General features: G+C 42.1%; 1 protein-coding gene, 1 non-coding gene and 1 pseudogene across 5 annotated transcripts in view; all 3 read left to right on the top strand.

Annotated features, from left to right (window-relative positions):
• The window catches only part of UBTD2 (ubiquitin domain containing 2), a 70,816-nt gene that overhangs the window by 5,512 nt on the left and 39,088 nt on the right, over positions 1 to 26,216 (top strand). The window contains exon 1 of one of the 4 annotated variants that reach the window (XM_058440146.1): positions 11,351 to 11,452. The exons of the other annotated variants lie outside the window; for them this stretch is intronic. The gene's annotated coding sequence lies outside the window, so the exon portion shown is untranslated. Of the gene's footprint in view, positions 1 to 11,350; positions 11,453 to 26,216 lie in introns of those variants that run through there. 4 annotated transcript variants of the gene reach the window in all.
• On the top strand, positions 21,401 to 26,155 carry LOC116470293 (Krueppel-like factor 3; annotated as a pseudogene).
• On the top strand, positions 25,427 to 25,571 carry LOC116472074 (small nucleolar RNA SNORA57). The gene has a single exon (XR_004248983.1). It is a non-coding gene; the product is annotated as a small nucleolar RNA SNORA57 (small nucleolar RNA).

The raw sequence follows: 26,216 nt of genomic DNA, 5'->3' as shown, positions 1-26,216 counted from the left end.
CCTTTTTATGGCTAAATAATATTCCATTGTATGTATATGCCGCTTTTTTTTTCCCCCTGAGGCAGAGTCTCGCTCTGTCGCCCAGGCTGGAATGCAGTGGCGCGATCTCAGCTCACTGCAACCTCCACCTCCCAGGTTCAAGCGATTCTCCTGCCTCAGCCTTCTGAGTAGCTGGGATTATAGGTATGCACCACCACACCTGGCTAATTGTTTTTTTTGTATTTTTAGTAGAGACAGGGTTTCACCATGTTGGCCAGGCTGGTCTCGAACTCCTGCCCATGTATATACCACTTTTTTTTTTATCCATTCATCTGTTGGACATTTGGGCTGCTTCCACATTTTGGTGTGAATGATGCAGCTCTGAACTTTGTTGTACAAGTATCTGTTTTCAGTCTCCATTTCCAGTTCTTTCAGCTGGATAGGAGTGGAATTAATGGGTCATATGGTAATTCTATGTTTACCTTTTTGAGAAACTACCAGATTATTTTCTACCACTTATTCTTACCAGCAGTGTATGATGGTTCCAGTTTCTCTGTATTTTCACCATCACTTGTTATATTCCATTTTTTAAATTACAGCAATTCTGAAGTAGTATCTCTTAATTTGATTTGCATTTTCCTGATGAGTAGTGGTGTTGAGCGCCTCTTTTCGTGTCCATTTATATATCTTCCCTGGAGAAATATTTATTTATGGCCTTTGCTTATTTTTTGAGTTGTTTGGCTTTTTTTTTTCCTTTTTTTTAAGAGTTTTATATATTCTGGATATTGAACCCTTATCAAATATATGATATGCAGATATTTTCCCCCATTCTGTGAGTTGTCTTTTCATTCTCTTGATGGTGTCCTTTCATGTACAAAGGTTTTTTATTGTTGTTGTTTTTTTAATAGAATCTCGCCCTGTTGCCCATGGTGGAGTGCAGTGGCGTAATCATGGCCTACTGCAGCATCAACCTCCTGGGCTTAGCCAGTCTTCCTGGTTCAGCCTCCTGAGTAACTGGGACCACAGGTGTGCACCACCACAGCCAGCTAATTTTTAAATTTTTGTAGAGACGGGGTCTTTCTGTGTTGTTGAGGCTGGTCTCAAACTCTCGGGCTTAAGTGATCCTCCCTCCTTGACCTCCCAAAATGCTGGGATTACAGACGTGAGCCACCGTGCATCACCTAAAGTTTGTAATTTTAATGATGTCCGATTTATCTATTTTTTTCTTCTGTTGCTTGTGCTTCCAGTTTCAGTTTTAAATATAAAGTAACTTTTCACCGATATATACAGAATAGATTTCTAGCCAATAATTTGCAAATCTCACAGCTAACATTTGCTTTCTCAACAAGAAGTGGAAAACTTTTATTTCCTGTCTGATCTGATGAAAGGTTATTAGCAGTGAAATGGTTTATAAAAGTTGACAATTCAGTTAACAGGGTACCTAAAAAAGAAAAAAAATTGACAAAGGTAATTCATAAATGTACTTCGTCTTCTTTTTGTTCCCTTCTTTTTTTTTTTTTTTTTTTTTGAGACAGAGTCTGCTCTGTCACCCAGGCTGGAGTACAGTGGCATGATCTCAGCTGACTGCAATCTCTGCCTCCCAGGTTGAAGCAATTCTCCTGCCTCAGCCTCCCAGGTAGCTGGGATTACAGGTGCGCACCTCCACACCAGCTAATTTTTGTATGTTTAGTAGAGACGAGGTTTCATTGTGTTGGCCAGACTGGTGTCGAACTCCTGACCTCAAGTGATCCCCTGCCTCAGCCTCCCAAAATGCTGGAATTACAGTTGTGAGCCACTGTGCCTGGCCATTTTGTTTCCTTTTTTTGTCTTCTTCCTTCCCTCCCTCCCTTCTCTCCCCCTTTCCCTTTCTTCCCTCTTTCCCTCCCTCCCTTTCTTTGTCTCTGCACCCCAATAATGAACCTTAAAAATGAAAGCATCTGTTCTAAGAGAACATAATGCAACTGGCCCACATGTACAGGATCAGAAGGCGTGGGGGACTGATCTTCGCCCCAGTTGATTCTCCAGCTCAGTTTGTAAACTGATAGTACATGAGTCACATCCAGTTAACAAACATGCTTTATTTGGCCTGTATGATGTTTTTAAAAACATACCAGATAGAAGAATGGTTATGAAGTAAAGCTTGGAAGTGGTTGTAAACAATACATTCATGGGGTAATCATTGGTAAAGTGGCTGCTTTGGCTTGAGCAGTGTGTGTGTGAGAGAAAATGATGGAGAAACTGAACAGGTATTGAGTAGGATGTTACTGTGGACTCTTGAGGAGAAGAGCTTATCATCTGATGAAAAGAGTGTACTGACTGCTAAATGTCATTCACTAAATATTAGTTGAACCACTATTATGTACTAGTTACTGGGATTACAACAGAGGGGAAAAAAAATCTCTGCCCTCAAAGGAATTTACAGTCTAGTACTTTGCTGCTTAGAAAGTTTTGTCTCTGGACCAGCAATATTGGCATCACTTTGGGAGCATGTTAGAAATTCAGAGCCTCAGACCTACAGAATCTGCATTTTCACAAGATTCTCAAGTGATTTCCTATGTACATTAATGTTTGAGAGGCACTGGTATAGGATTGCCTAAAGTGGGAAGAGACTAGGATGAGGAACCCATCAGGGAAAAAAATGGCATGAGTTGGTGATTTATTGGATGTAGGGATACAGAAGAGAAAAAGAGAAGTAAAATAATACCATGTTTATGAACCCGAGTGACCAGGAATATTGAGGTAGCTTGGCAGGTTTTGGGGAATAAGAAAGATATCTGGGAAAAGCCCTGGTTTAGCATTCAGTGTATGTTAAGGTATATGTGACAGAAGTGGAGTCACCATGTAGTGTGGTACGGAAATTTAGATAGGGAACTCCTAGATGCTTAGGGCTACAATTGTGGATTTTGGGATCAGCTGGGGTGAGTTGACTGAAGGTGTAAAAGTGAGTGACTGCTAATAAGTAAGTGAAAGAGGAGGAAAATACTAAGAATTGAGTCATGAGAGTTTCATAAAGGGTGAAGCAATAAGAAAATCACCTCTAATCAGGCCTGACACATAGTAAGTAGGTACTTAGTATACTGAATTTTGTTGAATTGGGAAACAGGGAAGCAGGTCTCTGCTTGTGAAACTAATCTGGTTGTATTTAGAACGGATCATTCTTGTAATTTCAGAAAATAATTTGGTTCAGTAACTTGGTTCTAGCTGTGGTGTGATACCGTTTGGCTGTGTTCCCACCCAAATCTCATCCTGAATTGTAGTTTTCATAATCTCCACGTGTCATGGGAGAGACCCAGTGGGAGGTAATTGAATCATGGGGGCGGTTACCTCCATGCTGTTCTTGTGATAGTGAGTGAATTCTCACAAGATTTGTGGTTTTATAAGGGGCTTTCCCCGCTTTTGCTCGGCACTTCTTCCTCCTGCCATGTGAACCAAGGACGTGTTTGTTGCCCCTTCCACCATGATTGTAAGTTTCCTGAGGCCTTCCAGCCCTGCGCAACTGTGAGTCAATTAAACTTCTTTATAAATTACCCAGTCTCAGGCAGTTCTTTTTTCTTTTTTTTTTTTTTTTTTTTTTTTGAGACGGAGTCTCGCTCTGTTGCCCAGGCTGGAGTGCAGTGGTGCGAACTTGGCTCACGGCAAACTCCGCCTGCTGGGTTCACACCATTCTCCTGCCTCAGCCTCCCAAGTAGCTGGGACTACAGGTGCCCGCCACCATGCCAGGCTAATTTTTTGTATTTTTAGTAGAGACAGGGTTTCACCGTGTTAGGATGGTCTTCATCCCCTGACCTCATGATCCGCCCACCTCGGCCTCCCAAAGTTCTGGGATTACAGGCATGAGCCACTGCACCTGGCCTCAGGCAGTTCTTTATAGTAGCATGAGAACGGACTAATACATGGTGTTTGCAAAAATTCTAGCTGTAGTTTGTTACTCGTATCCTAAAACAAGGTAGACTTTTTAGGTACACAATTCCAGAATATACCAGTAGCCCTTTTGAGGTTGGTGTGGTTCAGGACAAACACATTCTCTGTAAGACTTTCTTCACCAAGAATGTCGAGTGTACTTCTTTCTTATGTATTTTCAGTGTCCATTATGTTCTACACATCATCTAACTGGTTTATTGAATTTTCTTATGCTTCTATTCTTTGGTTTGTGCCAATAGTAAAGAGTAAAACAGCCAGTTGCAGTGGCTCACACCTGTAATCCCAGCACTTTGGGAGGCTGAGGTGGGTGGATCATGAGGTCAGGAGATCAAGACCATCCTGGCCAACATGGTGAAAGCCTGTCTCTACTAAAAATACAAAAATTAGCTGGGCGTGGTGGCACATGCCTGTAGTCCTAGCTACTTGGGAGGCTGAGGCAGGAGAATCGCTTGAACCTGGGAGGTGGAGGTTGCAGTGAGCTGAGATTGTGCCACTACACTCCAAGCCTGGCGACACAGCGAGACTCCATCTCAAAAAAAAAAAAAAAGAAAAAAGTAAAGCAAAATTGAGCATGAGGAGGACTGAAGATTTAGTCTCCTTGTATCCCTAGTGTGACAGTGGAGGTAAAAATCCTTCATATTTTCTGGGTCAGTGAGCTCCAGGGCTTTATGAGAGAGGTGCCTAAAATTTCATACCACTTTGGCAAGAGACTTTTAGGGCATTTACTTGATACAAAGCAGAAGGCAGTAAATTTTACTAGGAGGAGTGGAGTTGTAGGGAGGGGACCGAAAGGAAAATGGGCAGCAAGAAGATATAGGTTGAAAATACAGTGGTACTCTGGGTAGGCAGGTCTGGCAGGTATGAGAACTTAATATATAGGTCAAGGAAGCTACAGTCGGAAAATATTGGATATGGGGAGAGCTGAATCCTCTTTGGGAAAAGTTTTAGCACTAGAGTTTACATTAAAAACTGACATGGGCCATTGTAGTAGCTTCCTGATCATCTACCTTCCATTGGTCTAGTCCCACTCCATTTTCAATTTTCTATCAGTAAAGGATTGGAATTTATGTTGGAAGGCTTTTTTTTTTTTTTTTTTTTTTTTTTTTTGAGACGGAGTCTCTCTCTGTCGCCCAGGCTGGAGTGCAGTGGCACAATCTCGGCTCACTGCAACTTCTGCCTCCCAGGTTCAAGCGATTCTCCTGCCTCAGCCTCTGAAATAGCTGGGATTACAGGCGCCCGCCGCCACACCTGGCTCATTTTTGTATTTTTAGTAGAGACGAGGTTTCACCACGGCCAGGCTGGTGTCGAAGTCCTAACCTCAGGTGATCTGCCCGCCTTGGCTCCCCAAAGTGCTGGGATTACGGATGTGAGCCACCATGCCCAGCCAGAAGGCATTTTTAAAGAAGAATCTTGCAGTGGACATTGTGTGAGGATTTTTTCCATCTCCAATTTAAATTTATTTAGGAATCAGTTATTAGTGCTGCATTTTATGGACAGAAGCTTTAATCCATTAGACATGATAGCAATTTTTATTCTTCTGACTTTTGATAGCCCTAGTCTATAATGCCTCTTCTTTGGACAGATTTTTTTTTTTTTTTTTTTGAGACGGAGAGACGGAGGCTCGCTGTCTCGCCCAGGCTGGAGTGCAAGTGGCACGATCTCGGCTCACTGAAACCTCTGTCTCCTGGGTTCAAGCGATTCTCCTGCCTCAGCCTCGCGAGTAGCTGGGACTACAAGTGTGCGACTACGCCCAGCTAATTTTTGTATTTTTAATAGAGACGGGGTTTCACCATGTTGGTCAGGATGGTCTCAATCTCTTGACCTTGTGGTCTGCCTGCCTCGGCCTCCCAAAGTTCTGGGATTACAGGCATGAGCCACCGCTCCTGGCCTCTTTGAACAGATTTTAATAGATGGGTTTTATTTTTAAATCTGGCTGATTTTATTACTGTATATGCAAAGCTTTGGCAGTACCTTGTTAGTACTACTTTACCCAGGTGAGTCCTCTAATGAGAATGATTATTGAGTATTAAATCGCTAGTAACAAAATTTTGCCTTTACATTGATGAATTAATTATATCTCTTGTGGCTTTTGACTAAAACACATTCTTATCTTGTTGCAGGAATACATTAGGTTTATTTAGTTTAAGCAACATGATCAAATTAACCAGACATGATCAATTTGCTGATTTAATGATTCTCATTTTTTCCTTACTGCAGACCACCTGAGTGGTTATCTTCATTTGGGGGGCCACTGCACCTGCTTCTCCCTATGCCCCTCATCCCTCGCATCTTTCTGCTTCTGCTTATCTGGCAGTACTAGGCTGCCAGCAAGCTTTTCTTGAGTCACTGGTAGTTCAAGGACCATAGGCTGAGACTTTACTAATGCATATGTACTTAAAGATGCATGTGTGTTGGCCAAGAACAATCAGCATGTATTTGTCTTGCATCAGCTAGTTTGACATGCCGTCAGCAAGAATCAAGTTTGGTTTTTAATATATCTGTATGTTGAGCTGAGCAGTTAAATACTGCTGAGTGTACATTGGGTGTTGTGATGCCATATTTTTGCATGTTTGCAGTGAAACTTAGAAGTTTCCATTATTGCTCTGTTTTCTGAAGTGGAATTTCTGTTGAAGTTAGACATCTAAGAAAAATGAAATGTTTACATGTGAAAATCATTCTAAATGAATTTTATTTGAGTGTGAGGTCAAAATTATATTTACATTTGCTCAAAGCTTGACTAAGTAATGAATTAGTGACTTTTGGGCTTTTCTCATTGAGTTCTTATCCTCACAGTAAAACCTTTAATTTTTTTTGCATTTATTATAGTGGGCTTTTAGGTATAAGCAAGGTGAGACTATTTCTTTGCATTGGTTCAGATCGTTTCCATGCTTATGGTCTATGTGACAGTATCAAAGGAGTGGAGTAACAAATAGTTCAGTTCATTTAATTATGAATCTGCCTTCAACTTAGGACAACCACTTTATTTCCTGAGTTAAGATGCTTCTTCCTGAAACTTTAAAAGATAGCCTCCATTATTCCAACTCCCAGCACTTGACGCTAGCTATAATTAGAGATACAAATAAGGCCTGCTGTATGATATTAAGTACCTTATGGCCTACTGGAGGAATCATACATTTAAGTAGAACTTAGGTAAAATTTAAAAAGTCTCTAGAGCAATGAATATTATGTAAGTTCAAGGAGGAGTGGGGAGCAGGGTCAGAAAGCGTCATTGAAACAGTGATACAAGAAGTTGGTCTTTTTTTTTTTTTTTTTTTTTTTTTTTGAGATGGAGTCTAGCTCTGTCGCCCAGGCTGGAGTGCAGTGGTGCGATCTCGGCTCACTGCAAGATCTGCCTCCTGGGGTCACGCCATTCTCCTGCCTCAGCCTCCTGAGTAGCTGGGACTACAGGCGCCTGCCACCACGCCCGGCTAATTTTTTTATTTTTAGTAGAGATGGAGTTTCACTGTGTTAGCCAGGATGGTCTTGATCTCCTGACCTTGTGATCTGCCTGCCTCGGCCTCCCAAAATGCTGGGATTACAGGCGTGAGCCACTGCGCCCAGCCCAAGAAGTTGGTCCTAAAAGAGGATTAGATGAAGAAAAGGCAGAGAAGGGCATCATTCTGTATGTAGAGGAAATTACTTGTACTGAGATATGAAAAAACAGCATTTAGGGGGATTGCTAAGAAGCTTGTAGAGGAGATAGGTGAAATGTGAAGTTATTAAGATATGTTATTAGATTTGGGAAGGCAGGATTGCCATAAGTAGACCAAGTTGTGAGACTATATTATAGGTGATATTAGTTAAGTGGCTTAAAATTTTTGTTTTTGTGCTTCTAACAGACTAATTCCCATGTAATGCTGCATTTTGCAAGGTTATTTTATATAAAATTCTAATATACTAGGTTATTATAGTCTAAGATTTTTATTCTGTTACAGTTTTAATGCTACAGGTTGGACATCCCTAATCCAAAATTAGAGGATTTCAGGTTTTCAGATTAGGGATACTCACTTAGTATGTGTGCTGCAAGTACTCAAATCTGAAAAACTCTAAAATTCTAGGCTGGGCGCCGTGGCTCACGCCTGTAATCCCAGCACTTTGGGAGGCCGAGGTAGGCAGATCACGAGGTCAGGAGACTGAGACCATCCTGGCCAACATGATGAAACCCCATCTTTTACTAAAATACAAAAAAATTAGCCTGGCGTGGTGGTGGGTGCCTGTAGTCCCAGCTACTCCGGAGGCTGAGGCGGGGGAATTGCTTGAATCCAGGAGGCAGAGGTTGAAGAGCCGAGATCGCGCCATTGCACTCCAGCCTGGGCAACAAGAGCGAAACTCTACCTCAAAAAACAAACAAACAAACAAAAAAAAACTAAAATTCTAAATACTTCTCTAGTTTTAGAACTTTTGAATAAGAGCTACTCAGTCTGTATTATCACAGATTAAGCATAAGAAATGTATTTAAATTAAAAATTAGGCAGGCCAGGTGATGGCTGTGCCTGTAGTCCCAGCTACTGGTGAGACTGAGGTGGGAGGATCTGTTTGAGTCTCTGAGTTCAAGGCTACAGTGAGCCATGATTGTGCAGTGGCTCTTTTTTATTTTTATTTTTTAATTGAGACAGAGTCTTGCTCTGTTGCCCAGGCTGGAGTGCAATGGCGTGATCTCTGCTCACTGCAACATCTGCCTCCTGGGTTCAAGCAATTCTCCTGCCTCAGCCTCCCGAGTAGCTGGGATTACAGGCATGAGCCACCCCGCCCCGCCCAAACTTTTTAAATGACAATTTTCAAACATACTGAAAAGCTGGAAGACTCCAGTACAGAAACCCTTGAACGCCTGTCACCTATATTAAACAAATGATATTTTGTCATATTTATGTATCTTTTTTGGTATATATTCCTTTGTATATCTTTTTTTGCACTTAACTGTTTGAAAGTGAATGTAGACATCATGACACTTCAAAGTGAACCTCTTAAAAGTAAAGTTGTTCCCCTACATAACCACTGTACCATTATCACTGCTAAGAAAGATTATTATATCTTCATGTCCTCTGAGATCCAGTCCATAGTCCAAATCCCTTAATTGTCCTCAAAATGTCTTTTATAACTGGGTTTTTCCCCCCAAATTAGATCTTATCAGCATTTAGACATTGCATTTGTCACTTCAATCTTTTAAAATCCAGAACTCCTCCTCCTGTTCTTCCCTATGACATTCTCTTTTTTTAAGATGGAGTCTCACTCTTGTTGCCCAGGCTGGAGTGCAGTGGCATGATCTCTGCTCACTGCAACCTCTGTCTCCCAGGTTCAAGCAATTCTTCTGCCTCAGTCTCCCGAGTAGCTGGGGAATACAGGTGCGCACCACCATGCCTGGCTAATTTGTGTATTTTTCGGTGGAGGTGGGGTTTTACCGTGTTGGCCGGGCTGGTCTTTAACTCCTGACCTTAAGTGATCTGCTGTGCCCGGCCGACATTGACTTTTTGAAGAGTCTTGTAGAATGTACCACAATCTGGATTTGTCTGAATGTGGCCTTGTATCATTTAATGTGTGCTGTAGCATCTGTTTTCCCTGGAAATTAGGTAGATTTAATGCTACAGAAGATGGTCGAACTGTTTTCCAGGCTACAGTAGATCCACACTCTTCCCACTTCTCTTTTTCTACGTTCCAACTAGGATAATCTTTCATTATTGACCAACTCTGAGCCTTTTTCTCATTTTTCTACCCAGAAATAATCCTGCCATTTTCTGAACTTCTTAGTACTATTCTTATAGTACTTATCCTCCCCACTCTACTTAAAAAAAAAAAATCTTCTATCATGGCTATTTTTATACATTACTTATCTTCGCACAATGTAAGCTGCATTGGACCTGGGACAGAGACTGGTTCTCTCATAATGCTTTAGGCTCAATTATCATTTGTGTGGAACACATCTTTGACTTTATAATAGCATTGGAGAGAAAATAATATGCTCTTAATAGAAGCCTTTCTTAGTTCTAGAACAGGAGCCTTGTTAAATAGGACCATATAGTATAATGAAAAGATCTGGGAGTCAGAAGAACCCTTGAGTGCTGGTTCCACTCATCTTCCATTTCTTTATGACCTTAAATAAGTCAGTTGACGTCCCAGCTTTCGCTTTTAAGTATGTTAGATGAAATAAGTAGATTCAGACATTAACATGGAATTTTCTTTTATTAAAATCTGACATTGAACACTAACATAGCCTCAGCATTTGATTTCTTTATATTTTGTTTTGATGGTATGGAATCAGTAAAGTCCTGGTACACAAAAAAAATGTTAAACATGATTTAGAGTCTCATAAAGTTCTGTAGGAGATTTTAAGTTTGAATCACCAACATCATCAGCTGTACTCAGAAATTAAATACATCATGTCAAGCAGTGTTATGACTTAAGTAATGTTTTCTCCAAGTATTGTTTATTTACTTTGTGTTGATGAGAGCATATACTGAGCAGATGCATCTGAGCTTGCTGTGACATTTAGTGGAACCTAGACATCCATGTACTGTGTTAATGTGCTCACTTGTACAGTTTTATGGGACTGGATGTATACATGCCTGTATTAACAAAAGACACCATGCAGACCTGTGGTTCTCCCAGTCAGTAGTAACACATTTGTAGGAAGTTTCCTAAATTTCATATATGCGTAAAGATGGCAAGAGAAGCTTCATTCCAATGCCTTTACAATCATTTTGACCTGGTGGCGTAAGCTAACGTGTCTCATGATGGTCTTCATATTAGAAACTTAACATTTGTGGAACGTTTTATTGTAGTTCTTAAAAATAGCAAAAATATATTTTACAGAGTAATCTCAGTTGTGTTTATGGATCTCTGAAGCAGGTATTTCTTTTCTCTTGGGTTCTTTGGAACCAGTTTTTAAAATCATACGGTAAGATCCTAGGAAGAACTTTTTTTTTTTTTTTTTTAAAGAGAGGCTCTCTGTTACCTAGTGGAGTGCAGTGATGTGATCAGAGTTCACTGCAGTCTCAAACTCCTGGGCGGTCAAGCAATCCTCCTGCCTCAGGCAGCCTCTAGGGTAGCTAGGATTATAGGCGCACACCACTGCACCTGGCTGATTTCTACATTTTTTTGTGTAGATGGTGTCTTGCTTTGTTGCCCAGGCTGACCTTGAAGTCCTGGCTTCAAGTGATCTGCCCTGCCTGGGCCTCCCAAAGTGTTGGGATCACAGGCATGAGCTACTGCAGCCAGCCAACTTTTGGCTGCTTAATGTACTGTAAGTGAAGTTGTTCATTTGTGATGTGAACCTTACCTCTTAGCCCATTTGAAGCTGGAAATGCAACTTAGCACTATTAGGCCTACTCTCCCTATCTCTCACCTGACATTACTTTTCTCCTTCCTCTCTTGGGCATAAAATATTGCATCTCTTCACCCCGAGTTGGAGCAGACTTATATTATGTTTAACCGTAGGAAATTCAGACAGGAAGTACTTCATGGAAAAGGGGCCAGTCGATGAGATGTGTTTGACAGTTCGGCTGTGGCTTGTGAAGTAGGAACCAGAATAGATGGCATGCCAAGAAGGACCTGGCAGGTAAAGTCTTGTGCCTGCTCTGCTGTGTTTTTAAAAATCTGACTGTTGCTTATGAAGAATGGATTAGATTCAGATGAAACAAGTGGGATGCCGATGCAGTCTTTACATCTGGTGACTCACGCACAGCTTCTTTCCATTTTAGGGCTTTCGTGCTGTTCCCTTTACTTGGAATCTGAACAATGTATGGTGCTGGCCGGGTGTGGTGGCTCACGCCTGTAATCCCAGCACTTTGGGAGGCTGAGGCGGGTGGATCACCTGAGGTCAGGAGTTCAAGACCAGCCTGGCTAACGCGGTGAAACCCCATCTCTACTAAAAATACAAAAATTAGCTAGGCATGGTGGCACACACCTGTAATCCCAGCTACTCAAGAGGCTGAGGCAGGAGAATTGCTTGAACCCGGGAGGCAGAGGTTGCAGTGAGCCGAGATCGTGCCACTGCACTCCAGCCTGGGTGACAGAGCAAGACTGTCTCAAAAAAACAAACAAACAAACAAACAAAAAAATGGGTGGTGTTTTTTATTACAGTTCTTAAAACTAGCATGCGCCTCCCACTTGCTTTAAAAAAAAATTGCTTTTAGAAATTATTTCTTTATTTATATGCTTCCCATCTTCCCCCAGAATATTGTAAGCACTGTGACGGCAAGGATTTTGTCTGATTTGTTCTTTACTATATCCTTAGTATCTGGTATAGTGCCTAGTACATCTGCAATAAATAGTTGTTGCTTGAGTAAATAAGTGAAATAATGAATAGATAGTTGTGGCTCTTTTATCATTTGGTGAATGAAAAGTTTACTACTTGGTGGCCAGGTACAGTGGCTCACTCCTGTAATCCCAGCACTTTGGGAGGCTGAGGCAGGTGGATCACGAGATCAGGAGATCGAGACCATCCTGGCTAACACAGTGAAACCCCGTCTCTATTAAAAATACAAAAAATTTGCCAGGCGTGGTGGCAGGCACCTGTGGTCCCAGCTACTCAGGAGGCTGAGGCAGGAGAATGGCGTGAACCCGGGGGGTGGAGCTTTCAGTGAGCCGAGATCGTGCCACTGCACTCCAGCCTGGGTGACAGAGCGAGACTCCGTCTCAAAAAAAAAAAAAAAGAAAAAAAGTTTACTACTCGGCTTTAATTATTTCTTTTGGGTTTTGGGTGAAATTATTTTATTACTGACTGGTTCCTTAGTTGTACAGAAGCCTATTATCTTTAGAGAGACTCTTCACAGTAATTAACTCAGATTCTTAATTTGCCTGGTGAAAGGAGGCAGTGATCTTATTTGCTTAAGAGCTTCCTACTTATTTTGTGTTTGTGTATTTTATTCTGTCATCCTTAGCAAACCTAGTGGTGACTTGACTTGCTTTGGAGGTGAACAGAGGGTTAATTGCATGTATAGCCTATTCAGCCCAGTGGAATTAGGTTGCCCTTGGGCTGATCTGTGCTTATGTTGAATGAAGCAGAAATTCAGGCTTCATGTGCAGCCTATACTGAGTACTGTATAAATAGGAAGTAATGACAACTTTTAAGAATTCTCTGAATTTTTTTGTTTTGTTTTCATTCATTTGTTTGTTTGTTTTTTGAGACGGGGTCCCCCTCTGTCTCCCAGGCTGGAGTGCAGTGGCACAACCACAGCTCACTGCAGCCTTGACCTCCTGGGCTCAAGCCATCTTCTCACCTCAGCCTTCTGAGTGGCTGGGACTATAGGCACATGCCACTATGCCAGGTTAATTTTTTTATTTTTTGTAGAGATGGGAGTCTCACCATGTTGCGCAGTTTGGTCTCTAACTCCTGGGCTCAGGTGATCCTCTTGTCTTGGCCTCCCAAAGTGGATTACAGGCCTGAGCCACCGTGTGTGCCCAGCCCCTTGGGTGGTTTTGTTTTAATTTTTAAATTTTTTTTTTTTTTTTTTTTTTTTGAGACGGAATCTCGCTTTGTCGCCGAGGCTGGAGGGCACTGGCACTATCTCGGCTCACTGCAACCTCTGCTTCCTGGGTTCAAGTGATTATCCTGTCTCAGCCTCCCGAGTAGCTGGGATTACTGGCGCCACCATACCTGGCTATTTTTTTGTATTTTTAGTAGAGACGGGGTTTCACCATTAGCCAGGCTGGTCTTGAACTTCTGACCTCAAGTAATCTGCCCGCCTCAGCCTCCCAAAGTGCTGGGATTACAGGTGTGAGCCACCGCACCTGGCTGGGTTGTTTTATTTTAAGCAGACATTTTAGAGGATGCTGGAGGAGGAGGAGAACAATCTGAGGACAAGTTATTGCTGGTACTGGTTTTTAGAATACTTGTCGAGGCTGCAGTGAGCTGTAATTGAGCCACTGCATTTCAGCCTGGGTGATGGCAAGACCCTGTTTCAAAAAAAACAAAAGTAAATAAAATACTAAAAACTAATTTTATTTCGGGGGTCAGAACTATTCATCCTTTATCTTTTTATTTGAAACCACATTTCACCATATAAAAATTAGAGCCCAGGTGTGTTGTTGCACACCTGTAGTCTTAGCTACTCTGGAGGCTGAAGCGGGAGGAGTGCCTGAGCCCAGCCTGGGCAACATAGCAAGATTCCATCTCAAAAAAATTACACACACACACACACGCACGCGCGCGCGTGCATCGTATCTTGGGGGGAATTTATTACTCAAGTTTTTTTTTTTTTTTTTTTTTGAGACGGAGTCTTGCTCTGTTGCCCGGGCTGGAGTGCAGTGGCACGATCTTGGCTTACTGCAAGCTCCACATCCTGGGTCCACCCCATTCTCCTGCCTCAGCCTCCCAAGTAGCTGGGACCACAGGTGCCCGCAACCATGCCTGGCTAATTTTTTGTATTTTTAGTAGGGACGGGGTTTCAGCATGTTAGCCTGGATGGTCTCGATCTCCTGACCTCGTGATCCGCCCGCCTCAAGCCTCCCAAAGTGCTGGGATTACAGGTGTGAGCTACCGCGCCTGGCCCCTACTCAAGTTTTTAAATATAACTTTATATAACATACAATTTAAACTTTATAACATATGTTCATGCCTGTATATTGCATGCTTTGTATTAAGAGGTTTAGTAATACAGATATATTTCACAACTTTTGTCCTATTTTAACTTAAGAAAGTCTCCCTTCCCAACTCTTGTTATTTTCACAACAAATGTACCCGGAATACACCTAGTGACATACTTGAACTTGTATGTAAGTATCTCAACAGTGATTTATAAGCAGTGGGTACATAATAAAATACTAGTTGAGGCCGGGTACTGTGGCTCCCACCTGTAATCCTAGCACTTTGGGAGGCCGAGGTAAGCAGATTGCTTGAGCTCAGGAGTTCAAGACCAGCCTGGGCAACATGGCGAAACCCTGTCTGTACAAAAAAATTGGCTGGGTGTGGTGGTGCGCACCTGTAGTCCCAGAGACTTGGGGGGCTAAGGTGGGAGGATCGCTCGCCTGGAGGTCGTGGCTGCAGTGAGCCACCAAGATCATACCACTGCACTCCACTCTAGGCGACAGAGCAAGACCCTGTCTCAAAAAAAAAAAAAAAAAAAACTAGTTGAATGTGTATGAGTGTATCTTACTGAAGTTATTAATAGCTTTTCAGTTGTTTAAGCTTCACAAATACAATTCATAGACATGAAAAGAACTGTGATTGTTAACGATACTTTTTTTTGAGATGAGTCTTGCTCTGTCACCTGGGCTGGAGGGCAGTGGCGTGATCTTGGCCTACTGCAACCTCTGCCTCCCAGGTTCAAGCGATTCTCCTACCTCAGCCTCCCAAGTAGCTGGGACTACAGGCACGTGCCACCATGCCTGGCTAATTTTTTTTGTATTCTCAGTAGAGATAGGGTTTTGCCTTGTTGGTGAGGCTGGTCTTGAACTCCTGACCTCAAGTGATCTGTCTACCTCGGCCTCCCAAAATGCTGGGATTATAGATGTGAGCCACCATGCCCGGCTGTTAATGATAGATTTTATTGTACATTTTTATTTTTGAAGGATCTTCATATACGTTTTCTTGATTTGTTTGTTTATTTATTTATTTATTTTTATTTATTTATTTTTTTAGATGGATCTCTCTCTGTCACCCAGGCTGGAATGCAGTGGCACGATCTCAGCTTGCTGCAACCTCTGCCTCCCGGGTTCAAGTGATTCTTCTCTCTCGGCCTCCCAAGTAGCTGGGATTACAGGCATGTGCCACCATGCCCAGCTGATTTTTGTATTTTTAGTAGAGATGGGGTTTCACCATGTTGGCCAGGCTGGTCTCGAACTCCTCACCTCAAGTGATCCACCTGCCTCGGCCTCCCAAAGTGCTGGGATTATAGGTGTGAGCCACCGCTCCCGGCCACATTTTCTTGATTCTTAAAAATACCCTTTGACTTTAATGAAGACTGATGTTAATATTGCCATCTTATAGTGGAGGAAACCGAGGCACAGGGTCTCAGTTCTGATTTTGATCTGAAGGAGAAATAAAAAGAGTAGCCAAAACTGTAAGCTTTGTTTTCTGCTGTCTAGTTCAGTATTCTCTCCACGGATGATGGGGGTTTTTGATTGGCTTTTCTTTCCTTGCAGTAGAAGTGTATGTGAGTGAGGCTGGGTGTGGTGGGTCATGCTTGTAATCCCAGCACTCTGGGAGGCAGAGGCAGGCAGATCACTTGAGGCCAGGAGTTCGAGACCAGCTGGCCAACATGGCGAAACCTGTCTCTGTTAAATGTACAAAAATTAGCTGGATGTGGAGGCGCATGCCTGTAATCCCAGCTACTAAGGAGGCTAAGGCACGAGAATCACTTGAATCTGGAAGGCAGAGATTGCAGTGAGCCGAGATCGTGCCACTGCCCTCCAGCCTGGGCAACAGAGAGAGACTCCGTCTCAAAACAACAGAGAGAGACTCCGTCTCAAAAAAAAAAAAAAAAAAAAAAAAATGTATATGAGTGGTTTCGTTCATGACAGTAAACACAGTTATTATCTAACTGGATCAAGTAGAAAAAAGGCATAATCCTGCTCATCTTTCTTTGTGCCCCTTTACTTGGTTATATTCTTTCTCATTACCTTTGCCTTCTATCCCAGACTGAATGTTTTCAGCTTAAAACTCCATTCAAACTTGATTTGAATTTAGCAGTTGAACTGTGTGGAGAAGGAAGTGTCATTGAGGTACAAGAAAGGAAGGCATCGTTTAATCTGTAGAAAGATAGATAAAGTTTTTCTAGGCCTGTGCTCTTCAATCACTTAGTGGAGTATTGAAAAATCTATCTCAGTTATAAAGTGGTGCTTGTCCCAAGGGATAAGTTGAAGGAGATTACAGGAAAGTGTTCTCTCTGCACTTAGAATATCAGCATGTAGTCATTTGGGGTCACCTTCTGGTTTTATAGTTGATAAAGGGAGCAGAGACATTCTTGCTTCCTAAAGCGTCTCACTTAGAAGTGGAGGAGGGGGAACCTACAGTGGTCCTGTAATACAGAGTTTCATTATGATAGCTTCTCCTTTTTCTCGTAGTCACCCATTCTGTCTTGGGCAGTTACCTGGATAATAATTTTAACTTGATGGTGATTCAAGAGCTTTTAAGGCTTTGATCATTGTTGTATTGCTAAACATTAACACATAGGGCCTGTTTAACAAACCCTGGCTTTCACTGCTCTGGGTGTGCGATGGCTGCATCATGTCACAGAGATGCTCTTCCTAAATGAATCAAGAGTAGTTCATATTCTCTTTAAATTCTCATAATTTTGAAGTTAAAAGTTGAGATGTGCCACAACATGTAGCAAGTAGGACACAGTGAGAAGGAACTTTAGAAACAATAAAATGATACCCAGTACTTCTGGAATGGACATCGAGCGAGACACTTAATCTGTAACAAGAGCTCTGGGAATGGGAAGAATTGCTTATCTGTTATTGAATGAAATGACATGTAATAGTCTTGGAAGCAAGGAGACTATCTTTCTGCATTGTATCAGTTGTAGGGTAGGAATAGGTTATTGTGGGTGTTTGTATTTTTGTTTTTTATATTTTAATACTAAATTTGCTGACTAGAACTTATGATATACCTTGCATAAGGCAAGCACGTAAGTGAAAAAATAACCCTTTTTCTATAACAAGCAATCCTTAAGCATTTTAAGAGGGAATAATCAATAGGAACAGAACTTATACTTCAATGGTAAAGATAGGTTTTTCAGCTGGGGACAAGGATGGATACTAAAAGTCTTATCTGTAGGAAGTTTCACAATTGCTTGAAGAGGGAGGAAAGAAGTTTTCAGATAAAACATTAAGAGAGAGTAAAGAAAATTAAGATGTGTTAATAGAATAAAATTCAGTTTCCACCAATAAATACTTCTGATTTAATAATGAGTAGAAAGTATAAAATACATTGGCAGGTTAATTTTTGCAGCAGAATCTCAGGGAAATATTATAAAATTTTAATGAATAGGAAAATACTGATTAATGATGTCTTTGCATTTGCTCTTTTTTTTGTGGGGGGGACAGCGGGGAGGGTGTGGGGGGCAGACAGAGTTTTACTCTGTCGCCTAGGCTGGAGTGCAGTGGCACGATCTTGGCTCACTGCAACCTCTGCTTCCTGGGTTCAAGCGATTCTCCTGCCTCAGCCTCCCGAGTAGCTGGGATTGCAGGTGCTTGCCATCATGCTCAGCTAATTTTTGTATTTACAGTAGAGGCTGATTTCGCTATGTTGGCCAGGCTGGTATCGAACTCCTGACCTCAAGCGATCCACCCACCTCGGCCTCCCAAAGTGTTGAGATTACAGGCGTGAGCCACCATGCCTGGCCCATTTACTGTTGACACAGTCCAAAAGCTTATTCTGACCTTGCTAAACTAAATTAATACCTTGTGAAGTTCAGATTGGAACACTTAAAAGATCACTTTTGCCTTCTAGGTAACAGAAAAATTAAAACTTTAATTTCCTCCCCACCTCCCTGCCGCCCACACACACACATACATTTATGTGGTGTATACACTACATATACACATACAACATATATACATGGAGTATATATGTTTTTTATTATATTAATATATAGTCTCTTATGAGAATGTGTTGAAGACTACTCCTTTCTTACTATAATTATAGTCATTTTTAAAACTCTCAACAGGACCGGGCGTGATGGCTCACTCCTGTAATCCCAGCACTTTGGGAGGCTGAGGCGGGCAGATCTCGAGGTCAGGAGTTCAAGACCAGCCTGGCCAAAATAGTGAAACCCCGTCTCTACTAAAAAATATAAAAATTAGCCAGGCATGGTGGCGGGTACCTGTAGTCCCAGCTACTGGGGAGGCTGAGGCAGGAGAATCGCTTGAACCCAGGAGGCAGAGGTTGCAGTGAGCCGAGATGGTACCGCTGCACTCCAGCCTAGGCGACATAACGAGACTCTGTCTCAAAAAAACGAAACAAAAACCCTCAACAAACTAGCCATTAAAGGAACATACCTCAAAATCATAAGAGCCATGTATGACAAACCCACAGCCAACATCATACTGAATGGGTAAAAGCTGGAAACATTACCCTTGAGAACCAGAACAAAACAAGGATGCCCACTCTTAACACTCCTATTCAGCATAGTTCTGGAAGTCCTAGCCAGAGCAATCAGGTAAGAGAAAGAAATAAAAGGTATCCTAAGAGGAAGAGAGGGAGTCAAACTCTGTCTTTGCAGATTATATGATTCTATACCTAGAAAACCCCCTTGTCTGCCCAAAAGCTCCTAGATCGGAAACTTTAGCAAAGTTTCTGGATACAAAATCAGTAGCATTTCTATACACACTAACATCCAAGCTGAGAGCTAAATCAAGAATACAATTCTATTAACAGTAGCTACAAAAAGAATAGAATACCTAGGAAAACAGCTAACCCAGGAAGTGAAAGATCTCTGCAACAAGAATTACAAAACACTGCTGAAGGAAATCAGAGGACATAAACAAATGCTCATGGAGAGGAAGAATCAATATTGTTAAAATGGGCATACAGCCCAAAGCAATTTACAGATTGGATGCACTCCTGTCAAACTACCAATAACATTTTTCACAGAATTTGAAAACACTATTCTAAAATTCATATGGAACCAAAAAGCCAAAACAATCCTTAGCAAAAACAAGAAAGCATCACACTACCTGACCTCAGCTATACTTCAAGGCTACAGTAACCAAAACAGCATGGTACTGGTACAAAAACAGACATATAGAACAATGGAATGCATTAGATAACCCAGAAATAAAGTCACACACCTACAATCATCTGATCTTCAACAAAGTAAGCAGTGGGGAAAGGACTCCCTATTCAATAAATGGTCCTGGGATAACTGGCTAGCCATATGCAGAAGATTGAAACTGGACCCCTTATTTTCGCCATCTACAAAAGTCAACTCAAGATGGATTGAAGACTTAAATGTAAAATTTTAAAAACTCTAGAAGAAAACCTAGGAAATATCATTCTGGACATAGGCCCTGGCAAAGTTTTTATGATGAAGATTGCAAAAGCAATTCAACAGAAATAAAAATTGACAAGCTCTTAGTAAACTAAGAGCTTCTGCACAGCAAAAGAAACTATCAAAGTAAACAGACAACCTACACAATGGGAGAAAATATTTGCAAACTCTGTCCAAGAAAGGTCTAAAACCCTGAATTGATAAGAAACTTAACAAAAACCAAACAACCCCATTAAAAAATGGGCAAAGGACATGAATAGACACTTCTCAAAAGAAGACATTCCTGTGGCTAACAAGTATATGAAAAAATGTTCAACATCACTAATCATTAGAGAAATGTAAATCATGGCTTTTTTGGTTTTCTTGTGTTTTTAAAAAATGTAAATCAGAACCACAATGAGATACTATCACACCACTCAGGATGACTATTGTTAAAAAGTCAAAAAATAACAGATGTGATGAGGTTGTGGAGAAAAGGGAATGCTGATGGGAATGGTATATTAGTTCAGCCACTATGGGAGGCAGTTTGGAGGTTTCTCAAAGAACTTAATACAGAACTACTATTCGACCCAGGAATCCCATTACTGGGTATATACCCAAAGGAATATAAATTGTTCTGCCATAAAGACTCATACGTGTGGATGTTTATCATAACACCATTCCCAATAGCAAAGACATGGAATCGACGTCGATGTCCATCATCAGTGGACTGGATAAAGAAAATGTGGTATGTATACACCATGGAATATTTACACAGCTATAAAAAGGAGGTCATGTCCTTTGCAGCAACATGGATGCAGCTGGAGGCCATTATCCTAGGTGAATTAACACAGAAACAGAAAAGCAAATACTACATGTTCTCACTAATAAGTGGGAGCTAAACATTGAGTACACTTAGACACAAGGAAACAGCAGTCACTGGGACCTTCTTGAGGACGGAGGATGGGAGGAGGGTGAGGATCATAAAACTGCTTACTGGGTACTGTGCTTGCTACCTGGGTGACATAATAATTTGTACTCCAAACCCCAGTGACATTCAATTTACCCACGTAACCTGCACATATACCTCCGAACCTAAAAGTTGGAAGAAGAAAAGAAAAAGCATTCATCAAGAAGGAAAAAAGTTATAATCATTTTTAGAACTTTTAGAAACTGTTTTTTGAGGTGGAGTCTTGCTCCTGGCGCCTAGACTGGAGTGCAGTGGTGCAATCTCAGCTCACTGCAACCACCTTCCGGGTTCAAGCGATTCTCCTGCCTCAGCCTCCCAAGTAGCTGGGATTACAGGTGTCTGCCACCACGCCTGGCTAATTTTTGTATTTTTAGTAGAGGCGGGGTTTCACCATGTTGTCCAGGCTGGTCTTGAATTCCTGACCGCAGGTGATCTGCCCACCTTGGCCTCCCAAAGTGCTAGGATTATAGGCGTGAACCACCTCGCCCGGCTGCTTTTAGAAATTTTTTGTGAAAAAAAATCAGAAAAATATCAAAAAGTATATTTACCAGCCTGGACAACATAGCAAACCACATCTCTACTAAAAGAAAAAAAAAAAAAAAATGGGCATGGTGGCATGCACCTGTAGTCCTAGCTACTTGGGAGACTAAGAAAGGAATATCACTTGAGACTGCAGTGAGCCCTGATGGTGCCACTGAATTCCAGCCTAGGCAACAGAGCAAGACCTGGTCTCCAAAAAAAAAAAAAAAGTATAAGAAAAAATAAACCACATTTATCCTACCACCTAACATAAACATTTTTAGGTATAACCTTTTAGACTCAAGGTGTGTGTGTGTGTTGGGGGCAGGTGTTGGGAGTACACGTTCAGAGAAATTTAAAGTGCTTAATGAGGTTATCACAGCTGTGACTTAATAGAGTGACTTTACTGGTGTTCTGGTTTGGGAATGTAACAGGAATGTCATTGTTAGCTTTTCATTATAGGATGGATTCTCAGTATTTTTTTGACCTTGCTATCCATCTTTTTTTTTCTCTCTCTCTTTTGAGACAGTTTGGCTTTTATTGCCCAGGCTGGAATGCAGTGGTGTGATCTCGGCTCGCTGCAACGTTCGCCTCCTGGGTTCAAGCGATTCTCCTGCCTCAGCCTCCCAAGTAGCTGGGATTACAGGTACCCGCCACCACACTCAGCTAATTTTTGTATTTTCAGTAGAGATGGGGTTTCACCGTGTTGGTCAGCTGGTCTTGAACTCCTGACCTCAGGTGATCCATCTGCCTCTGCCTCCCAAAGTGGTGGGATTGCAGGCGTGAGCCACTGCGCCCAGCCCCTTTCCATCCATCTTAAAAGTTAAGAATTCAGCCCTGACCCTCCCACCCTGGGTCCCAGCCTCTTCTTACCCTGCCAGCCCTGGGGGGCTTGCTGAGCGAGCGGTGTGACTGCCTGGAGTTGGTGCCAGGAGCCAGAGGGGAGCTGTGCAGTAACCGGGCCCCAGCTGGAGCGCAGGGATAGCACCTGCTGCACGTGCACCCGTCCTTGTCCCCTGCCGCCAACGCCACCCGGAACCCTGACATTACTGAGCTTGGAGGCCTCCAGGCAGCCCGGATCTGGGCCTTTATTTCTCGGCGGCGGCGTCCCTGACCGCACCTCTCAAAGCCAAACACGAGAGCACCCTAGAAGGTTTAAAAGAATGCTCATGTTTGACCCAGTTCGTGTTAAGCAAGAGGCCCATGGACCCTGTCTCAGTGTCATACTCATCTAATTACATGGAATCCATGAAGCCAACAAGTATGGGGTCATCTACTCCACACAATTGCCTGATAAGTTCTTTCAGACCCTAGAAGGCCTGTTGCACGAAATACAGATGGAGCCAATGGACTTCATGGTGAGCAAGCAGAGTTCACCTCCTTCTGCTGGGAATTCGCACTCCTCTCTGAAGTTCCTATCCTCACACCAGAGAGCCTTGCCTGGGTTGAGCCTGCCTTCTTCCAGCCCACCAATGAAAATACTCATCCCCTTCTCCAGGCTGGCAGCCCTTTGACATGCCACTTGTCCATGCCGCGGGTGATGGCAGCTGCCCTCTCCTGGCACAGAATACGGAGCCTGGGGATCTTGCTGGTCATCCAGCCATTGGTGGTGCAGCCCATCCCCCTTATGTACATGAGTCACCTCCAGCAGCCTCTCATGGTCTCCTTGAGGAGGAGGAGGAAGAGGTCTTCCATGAAGGAGATGAAAAATTCCGGTAGTAGCATGCAAGTACCTGTAATTGAATCACAAGAAAATCCTGTATCAGAAAAAAATTAAAATAGAACCTGGGATCGAACCACAGAGGACGGATTATCCTGAAGAAATGTCACCCCCCCTTAATGAACTCAGCATCCCCTCCGCAAGCATTGTTGCAAGAGAATCACCCTTTGGTCATCGTGCAGCCTGGGAAGAGACCTTTACCTGTGGAATCCCCGGATACTCAAAGGAAGTGGAGGATATACAGATGTGATTATGATGGATACAACAAAGTGTACACTAAAAGCTCCCACTTGAAAGCACACAGAAGACCACACACAGAAAAACCCTACAAATGTACATGGGAAGGATGCACATGGACGTTTGCTCAGTCTGATGAACTAAAAAGACATTTAGGAAAACATACTGGAATCAAACCTTTACAGTGTCCGGACTGTAACCGTAGCTTTTCCCATCCCAACCATTTTGCCTTCCATAGGAAAAGCCACATGGAGGCCGGGTGCAGTGGCTCACGCCTGTAATCCCAACGCTTTGGGAGGCCAAGGCTGGGAGATCAGAGGTCAGGGGTTCGAGACCAGCCTGACCAACATGGTGAAACCCCGTCTCTACTAAAAATACAAAAATTAACCGGGCGTGGTGGCACTCCCCTGTAATCCCAGCTACTTGGGAGGCTGAGGCAGGAGAATCCCTTGAACCCGGGAGGCAGAGGTTGTAGTGAGCCGAGATTGCGCCACTGCACTCCAGCCTGGGCGACAGAGCGAGACTGTCTCAAAAGAAAAAGAAAAAAGGAATGCTAGTTTGAATGCCTCTGTGTCCTGCCTCCCATTATCTAAAACATTTTAATTTGATGCAGCCAGTCTGAATCTCTGAACTTATATTATCCAAAACTTCCATATGGTCAGTAGATAATGTCTAATCCTCCCTCTCCTTACCACAGGTCAGACCTAAAGAATGAGAACACTTTTTTTTTTTTTCCTGGGTTGCTAAGCAAACCCTTCTTATAGATACATTTGATGTAATAAGAACAAGGGAACATGTAAACTAACATAACCAATTGTCAGTTGTCCATGTATTCCTCAAAAGAATATCAGAGTAAATTTATTAGAAATAAAAATAATTCGTTGGGTTGGGGCCGTGCACAGTGGCTCATGCCTGTAAACCCAGCAGTTTGGGAGGCCAGGGGAGGAGGATCATGAAGTCAAGAGATCAAGACTATCCTGGCCAAAAAGGTGAAACCCCATCTCTACTAAAAATACAAAAATTAGCTGGGTGTGGTGGCGTGTGCTTGTAGTCCCAGCTACTTGGGAGGCTGAGGCAGAGGAATTGCTTGAACCCAGGAGGTGGAGGTTGCAGTGAGTGGAGATCGCGCCACTGCACTACAGCCTGGCAACAGAGTGAGACTCCGTCTCAAAAAAAAAAAAAAAATTCATAGAGTTGATATTGACAATATCAGTTTTGTCCATTGATTTGTGAGGTTTATATCTCAGGACTTAATTTGATGAAATACAGTATAGAGCAAAAGGAATACCCAGCTAATAATGGGCAAGTTTCTCAAAGCTTTTATGAGCATAGTTTGCAAGAATATAGTATTTCTTTCTTACTCTTTCTGAACATTGCACTTAAGTAAGCTACAAATAAAGCTTAGAATTTTGTAATAATGGTAGTCATAGATAAAATTTAAAAATAGTAAATGGCCAGGCACAGTGGCTCACACCTGTAATCCCAGCACTTTGGGATCCTGAGGCAGTAGGGTCACTTGAGCCCAGGAGTTTGAGTCTGCACTGAGCTATGGTGGTGCCACTGCACTCCAGCCTGAGTGATAGAATGAGACCTTATCTCAAAAAACAAAACAAAAAAGGATTAAGTGACATCTTAAGATATTTCTGCCTTTACCCATGAATCTAACCCCAAGAGAATACAGTTCCTAGTAGTTTTTTTCTGTTTGCGTAAAAATATCTTTTTCTTTATAACTGGATAGGATTTAACATGTTAGTCCCAGTTCTGCTTTATTGATTTCATAGCAAAATCTTGCACAAGCCAAAATACCAGTATGTTTTGTGGTTCTATTTAACCTACTTTTTGATTGTCCATTCTTGAAAGCAAGAGGGCTTTGACTGCAAAAACCTATTAAAGGAGAAGGACTTGACAAATGAGTACAACTTCAAGTAAAGTATGTTTATACACATTTTTGCCAGGCTCTTAACATTAGAATTTCTCAAGCAGAGGAAACTTCAGATTGAAGAGGGAGACCACCTTGAAGAAAGAGTCCTTTGTACTCCTAGCGTATTTCTTAGGAAACAATTAGCCCTTTCCTTGATCGTGGTCTCAGGACAGGCAGCCATAGGCTTTTGATAATTGATGTATGCTGCCTAGGAATTATTTTGTTGTTTGGTCACTAAAGGTCAATGCCACCCTCTCTTTCTTTGCAGGGACCAGGTATGTATGTTCCCTGTTATGTATGGAGGCAGAGGGAAAGGGCTTCAGTCCCCTGGGAATCATGTCTTTGGTGCCGGTGGTTTCCTGTCTGCCAATTCTATCCTCAAGCACTGGGACACAAAGGGAAAAAAAAAAAGGCCAACTTCTGTGCCATCCTAAGTATGGGTTCACATCTTTGAAATTTTATGGAGCCTTAAAACCTCTCAAATGGGTTGATAATGCAGTTTCACTTTGGGAGGGTAGGTGAAAATCCAGATCCGTGTTAAACATTTATTCAAGTAACTCCTAAAGCCAGGAGGCAGAATAGTCCTGGTTAAGAACATGAACTTCGGAGTCAGTGTTGGTTTGAATCCCTGTTACACTATTTAGTTCTATGATCTTTGAGAAATAGTTACTTCTTCTAATTCAGTGTACATTTGTGTGTTGTTTTCTTTGTGACAGGCACTGTTCTAATTGTTTGAGAAATATTACCTTATTAAATCTTTATAACAATCCTATGAAACAGATATTATTGTCATCTCTCTCATCTTCCTCTCCATCCCACCTCTACCCCAGCTAATCGACATCTTTATTTGCAAAGTCAATTATACCCTATACTTCAGGAACCATCTGTATTCTGAATTTTACTTTCACCAGTTTTATACTTTGAGATGTTTTGTGTTTCTCACTGACATCCTTTCTTTCAGCTTCAAGAATTACCTTTAGCATTTCTTGTAAGACAGGTCTGGTAATGAAGAACTCACTTAGCTTTTGTATAGGAAACCCT

This window comes from Hylobates moloch, unplaced genomic scaffold, assembly GCF_009828535.3.
Source record: "Hylobates moloch isolate HMO894 unplaced genomic scaffold, HMol_V3 SCAFFOLD_6, whole genome shotgun sequence".
Taxonomy (NCBI): Eukaryota; Metazoa; Chordata; class Mammalia; order Primates; family Hylobatidae; genus Hylobates; species Hylobates moloch.
Note: the sequence above shows the minus strand (reverse complement) of the source record. Positions and strands in the feature narration are given on the sequence as shown.